Raw genomic sequence first — 6870 nt, 5'->3', positions numbered from 1 at the left:
ATGAGATACAGAGATATGCGATACAAAATAATTAAATATATAGGTAGATAATAAACATAAGATAGATAGATATGAGACAGAGAGATTGATAGATAAAAAATATAAGATATGATAGATAAATAGATGTAAAAGGGAAGCAGCACAGTGACCAAACAACAAATATCAGTGTGCCAAAGGTACAGTTCCTAAAAATGGAACAATCGCAGTTAGTGTAGAAAGATTGGAGCAATCCCAATGAAATCCCAATGCAGTCATAAAAGTGGTTCTTTCTTCACCTTGTTGTGCAAACATTGTTAATGGCATGGGTGAAAAAATGACTAATTTTTTGACTGCATTGAGAGTGCGATGATTTTTCCACATTACGTAGACAGATAATGAAATAGTAGATAAATAGAGAGATAGATAGTATGAGATTGATAGATAGATAGATAGATAGATAGATAGATAGATAGATAGATAGATAGATAGATAGATAGATAGATAGCAGATACAGAGATATGGGATAGATGGATTGGCTAGATATAAGATACTGAGCTAAAAACAGACAGATAGATAGATAGATAGATAGATAGATAGATAGATAGATAGATAGATAGATAGATAGATTTGAGATTGATAGATAAAAGATTGATTGATAGTAATGAGATACAGACATATGCGATAGATAGATAATATGAGATAGACCGATAGATATGAGAGAGATAGAGAGATAGATAGATGATATTAAGATAGATAGATAGATAGATTTGAGATTGATAGATAAAAGATTGATTGATAGTAATGAGATACAGACATATGCGATAGATAGATAATATGAGATAGACCGATAGATATGAGAGAGATAGAGAGATAGATAGATGATATTAAGATAGATAGATAGATAGATAGATAGATATGAGATACAGAGATATGGGATATATAGATTAGTTAGATATAAGATACCGCGCTAAAGATAGATAGATAGATAGATAGATAGATAGATAGATAGATAGATAGATAGATAGATAGATAGATAGATATGAGATAGATAGAAAGATAGATGATATTGAGATAGATAGATAGATAGATAGATAGATAGTATTAGATAGATAGATAGATAGATAGATAGATAGATAGATAGATAGATAGATAGATAGATAGATAGATAGATAGATAGATAGATAGATAGATAGATAGCAGATACAGAGATATGGGATAGATGGATTGGCTAGATATAAGATACTGAGCTAATGACAGACAGATAAATAGATAGATAGATTTGAGATTGCTAGATAAAAGATTGATTGATAGTAATGAGATACAGACATATGCGATAGATAGATAATATGAGATAGACCGATAGATATGAGAGAGATAGAGAGATAGATAGATGATATTGAGATAGATAGATAGATAGATAGATAGATAGATAGATAGATAGATAGATAGATAGATATGAGATACAGAGATATGGGATATATAGATTAGTTAGATATAAGATACCGCGCTAAAGATAGATAGATAGATAGATAGATAGATAGATAGATAGATAGATAGATAATATGAGATAGATAGAAAGATAGATGATATTGAGATAGATAGATAGATAGATAGATAGATAGTGATGAGATACAGAGATATGGGATAGATAGATTAGTTAGATATAAGATACTGAGCTAAGGATAGATAGGTAGGTAGATAGATAGATAGATAGATAGATAGATAGATAGATAGATAGATAGATAGATTTGAGACTGATAGATAAAAGATTAATCGATAGTAATGAGATACAGACATATGCGATAGATAGATAGATAGATAGATAGATAGATAGATAGATAGATAGATAGATAGATAATATGAGATAGACAGATAGATAGAAAGATAGATGATATTGGGATAGATAGATAGATAGATAGATAGATAGATAGATAGATAGATAGATAGATAGATAGATAGATAGATAGATAGATAGTGATGAGATACAGAGGTATGGGATATATATATTAGTTAGATATAAGATACTGAGCTAAAGATAGATAGATAGATAGATAGATAGATAGATAGATAGATAGATAGATAGATAGATAGATAGATAGATTTGAGACTGATAGATAAAAGATTGATTGATAGTAATGAGATGCAGACATATGTGATAGATAGATAATATGAGATAGACAGATAGATAGAAAGATAGATGATATTGGGATAGATAGATAGATAGATAGATAGATAACCAAAACAACAAATATCAGTGTGACAAAGGTACAGTTCCTAAAAACGGAACAATCGCAGTTAGTGTAGAAAGATTGGAGCAATCCCAATGAAATCCCAATGCAGTCATAAAAGTGGTTCTTTCTTCACCTGGGTATGCAAACATTGTTAATGGCATGGGTGAAAAAATAACTAATTTTTTGACTACATTGAGAGTGTGATGATTTTTCCACATTACGTAGACAGATAATGAAATAGTAGATAAATAGAGAGATAGATAGATAGATAGGAGATAGATAGATAGATATAAGATAGATAGATATGATAGATAGAGAGCTAGATATAAGATAGATAGATAGATATGAGATAGAGAGCTAGATAGATAGATAGATAGATAGATAGATAGATAGATAGATAGATAGATAGATAGATAGATAGATAGATAGATGGATGTGATACAGAGATATGGGATAGAGATAGATAGATATAAGATACTGAGATAGATAGTGATGAGATACAGAGCTAATAGATTGGATAGATATAAGATAGTGAGATAGATTTGAGATCGATAGATAAAAGATAGATTGATAGCTTTGCGATACAGAGAAATGAGATAGAAAATAGATTGATAGAATATGTATCATATAGCTCAAGGATAGATATAAGATATATAGATGGACATGTATATGTATTGGCGGCTCTCCATCTCCTCTTTCGGTCTCTCTTGCAGCCCTTTGGAGCGGAGCGGCCGCCGCCGGTGACCTTGTCCGGACCTTCTGCCGGTGTGTGCGGGGACGTCGCCTCATCTGGGGCAGGGAGAGGCCGCAGCGGGCTCTGCAGAGTGCCAGTGTCACCTTGGCGTGCTGTGCCATCAGTCAGCCTCCTGCAGGATGCCCGCACACTGCCCATCAGCCTGCCAGGCTGTGCACGATCGGCTATGGTGCAGCCGCAATGTACGGCACAATTCTGTCAAAGTCACCTTGGGTAGTTCACTGCTGTGCCGGCTCCACATCCGACCGTGCAGAGCCCGAACCTCCCCGGCACATGTAGAGAGGAGCCCGGGGCATAACGAGGGGCTGACATCCATCACCAGCCGTCACTATGACAGCGGCTGCAGCCTGACACACACAGAGCGCACAGCTGCAGCGCACTGCTCTCCTGATGTGGCCCCCCGGGCCCCTGACTATGGCACATGCACTACTTACAATCCCTGCCCGCTGTGCCCAGGCCCCCAGCGCACAGGCCCCGCAGGAAGGAGTCACCTTGTGTGGAGGGGGAGGTGAGCATGCTACTGCTGCTGCAGAGCCGCTTACCTGCTGCTGCTGCTGCCTACGATCTCCTCCTCCTCATCATCATGGTCGTGACTTCAGTGCAGCGGCTCCTCAGCATCTGGAGGGGAGCACAATACATTACAGGAGTCCCTCTGCAGACTGTACCATCCTAGCCCGGCAGGTAGGGGGAGAGCAGCGAGTGTCACAGCAGCATCCCAGTGGTGCAGTGAGATCACAGGAGATGCATGGAGGGATGTTTACTGGCTGGAGGATGAGGAATGCACAGGAGGAGGAGGGAGACCGGAGGGAGGTGGGCAGAGATGGAGCAGCACACGCACCAATGCAACACATTCAGCAGGCTGCAATCCAGGACTCTGCCAATGTATTGTCATCTGTGTCCCAAAGACCTGCCACACTGACAACTATATGCCAGCATGTCTTGTGCACCCCCAGGGGAGGAGGAAAGGTGACTGCTCAGTCATGGTCATTACTACAATGAGGGAGAGGATAGGTGACTGCTCAGTCATGGTCATTACTACAGTGAAGAAGAGGGAGGCAGACATGGTCACTACTACAGTGAAGAAGAGGGAGGCAGACATGGTCACTACTACACCTGACCAGGGAGAGAAAAGGCAGCTACTCAGTCATGGTCACTACTGCATTAAGGGAGAGGATAGGTGACTGCTCAGTTATGGTCACTACTACAATGAGGGAGAGGATAGGTGACTGCTCAGTCATGGTCATTACTACAATGAGGAAGAGGATAGGTGACTGCTCAGTCATGGTCAATACTACAAGAGGGGAGAGGATAGGTGACTGCTAAGTCATGGTCACTACTACAATGGGGGAGAGGGAGGCAGACATGGTCACTACTATACCTGACCAGGGAGAGAAAAGGCAGCTACTTAGTCATGGTCACTACTACAATGGGGGAGAGGATAGGTGACTGCTCAGTCATGGTCAATACTACAATGGGGGAGAGGATAGGTGACTGCTCTGTCATGGTCACTACTACAGTGAAGAAGAGGGAGGCAGATATGGTCACTACTATACCTGACCAGGGAGAGAAAAGGCAGCTACTTAGTCATGGTCACTACTACAATGGGGGAGAGGATAGGTGACTGCTCAGTCATGGTCAATACTACAATGGGGGAGAGGATAGGTGACTGCTCAGTCATGGTCACTACTACAGAGGAGGGTTTGGCAGCAGCTCAGCCACAGTCACTGCTACACCAAAGGACATGGAAGGCAGCTGCTTAGTTATGGTCACTACTACACTGGGAAAAAAAGAGGCAGTCATGGTCACTACCACATTGGAGGAGAGGATAGGTGACTGCTGAGTCATGGTCACTACTACAGTGGAGAAGAGGGGAGGCCACGGTCACTGTTACATTGGGGGAGAGGGTAGGCAGCAGCTCAACCACAGTCACTACTACACCAGGGAACAGGGAAGGTGGCTGCTTAGTTATGGTCACTACTACACTGGGGAAAGAAGAGGTAGTCATGGTCAGTACTGCATTGGGGGAGAGGAAAGGTGGCTGCTCAGTCATGGTTACCAATACAATGGGGGAGAGGATAGATGACTGCTCAGTTATGGTCACTACTACAGAGGAGAAGAGGTGAGGCCACAGTCACTGTTAAAACGAGGGTTTGGCAGCAGCTCAGCCACAGTCACCCAAAGGACATGGAAGGCAGCTGCTTAGTTATGGTCACTACTACACTGGGAAAAGAAGAGGTAGTCATAGTCACTACTACACTGGGGCAGAGGGGAGGCCATGGTCACTGTTACATTGAGAGAATAGGGAGGCAGCTGCTCATTCATGGTCACTACTACACCACAGAAGAGGGGAGGCGGCTGCTATGTTGTGGTCACTACTATACCGGGGCAGAGGAGAGGCAGCTGCTCAGCTATGGTCACTACTACATGCGGGAGGGATAAGGTGGCTGTTCAGCCACAGTCACTACTACACCAGGGAAAAGGTAAGGCGGCTGCTCAGCCATGGTCACTACTACATCAGGAGTGAAGGATAGCGGCTGCTCAGTCATGGTCACTACTACACTAAGGAAGAAGAAATGCCACTATCACTGTTACAGTAGGGAAAGGGGAGACAGCTGCTCAGCCATAGTCACTACTACAACGGGGAGATGATAGGCGGCTGCTCAGCCATGGTCACTGTTACACCAGGGGAGAGGGGAGGCAGTTGCTCAGCAAGAGTCACTACTACAGCGGGGAAAGGAGAAACGGCTGCTTAAACACGGTCACTACTACACTAGAGTAGAGGGAAAGCGGCTGGTCAACTTGGGTCACTGCTACATTAGAGTAGAGGAGAGGCCACGATCACTCTTACATCTGGGAAGAGGGAGGGCGGCTGCTCTGCCACGGTCACTGCTACATTAGGGGAGAGGGGTGGCCACAGTCACATCTTGGGAGAGAGCTACTCAGCCACAGTCACTACTACACTAGCTAAGAAGTAAGGCAGCTGCTCAGCCATAGTCACTACTACACTAGGTAAGAAGTAAGTCAGCTGCTCAGCCACGGTCACTACTACACTAGGTAAGAAGTAAGGCAGCTACTCAGCCACGGTCACTACTACACTAGGTAAGAAGTAAGTCAGCTGCTCAGCCACGGTCACTACTACACTAGGTAAGAAGTAAGGCAGCTACTCAGCCATAGTCACTACTACACTAGGTAAGAAGTAAGGCAGCTACTCAGCCACGGTCACTACTACACTGGGGGAAAGGATAGGTGGCTGTTTAACCATGGTCAGTACTAATTTGGGGGAAGGGGTAGGTAGCTTTTCAGCCATGGTAACTACTACTTTAGGGTAGCAAGAGAGGAAGCAACTGCTCAGCCACAGTCACTACTAAACTGGTGGAGAGAGAAGGAAGGTGGCTGCTCAGCTAGGCCACTAATACACTAGGGATAGACGGGAAGAAGCTGCTCAGCCATGGTCACTACTACACCTGGGAGAGTGGAACTCGTTGCTCGGTCACAGTCATTATTACACAGGGGAAGATGAGAGAAGATTACTCAGTGACAGTCACTACTACATCGGGGGAGATGGAAGGTTACTGCTGATCCACAAGCACTACTAAACCAGTGGAGAGAAAGGGGAGGTGACTGCTCAGCCACGATCACTAATGCATTTACAGAAAGAGGAAGCAATTTCTCAGCCACAGACACTAGTACACCACAAGGAAAGAGAAAGCAATTAGTCATGGTCACCACTAAACCTGGGGAGACTAAAGAGAGGTTTTTGGTGGAAAAAGAGAAGATGCAGCTGCTAAACCACGGTTACTACTACATCAGGGGAGAGGAGAGGCAGTTTTTCAGCTATGCACACTACTACACTATGAGGGAGACTCTGACTGAGCAGTCGCTTCCACTATCACTAAACTGGTGAAG

At 43.1% G+C, this 6870-nt stretch overlaps 1 protein-coding gene across 1 annotated transcript in view; it reads right to left on the bottom strand.

The window, feature by feature from the left end:
• LOC136621365 (plasma membrane calcium-transporting ATPase 2-like) overlaps positions 1-3710 on the bottom strand; it is a 179680-nt gene extending 175970 nt beyond the window's left edge. Inside the window, exon 1 of the mRNA XM_066596822.1 lies at positions 3507-3710. The gene's annotated coding sequence lies outside the window, so the exon portion shown is untranslated. The remainder of the gene's footprint in view (positions 1-3506) is intronic.
• Between the last annotated feature and the right edge of the window lie 3160 nt (positions 3711-6870).

Source organism: Eleutherodactylus coqui, chromosome 3 (genome assembly GCF_035609145.1).
Source record: "Eleutherodactylus coqui strain aEleCoq1 chromosome 3, aEleCoq1.hap1, whole genome shotgun sequence".
Classification (NCBI taxonomy): domain Eukaryota; kingdom Metazoa; phylum Chordata; class Amphibia; order Anura; family Eleutherodactylidae; genus Eleutherodactylus; species Eleutherodactylus coqui.
The sequence above is the reverse complement of the archived record's forward strand: the minus strand, read 5'-3'. Positions and strand labels throughout refer to the sequence as shown.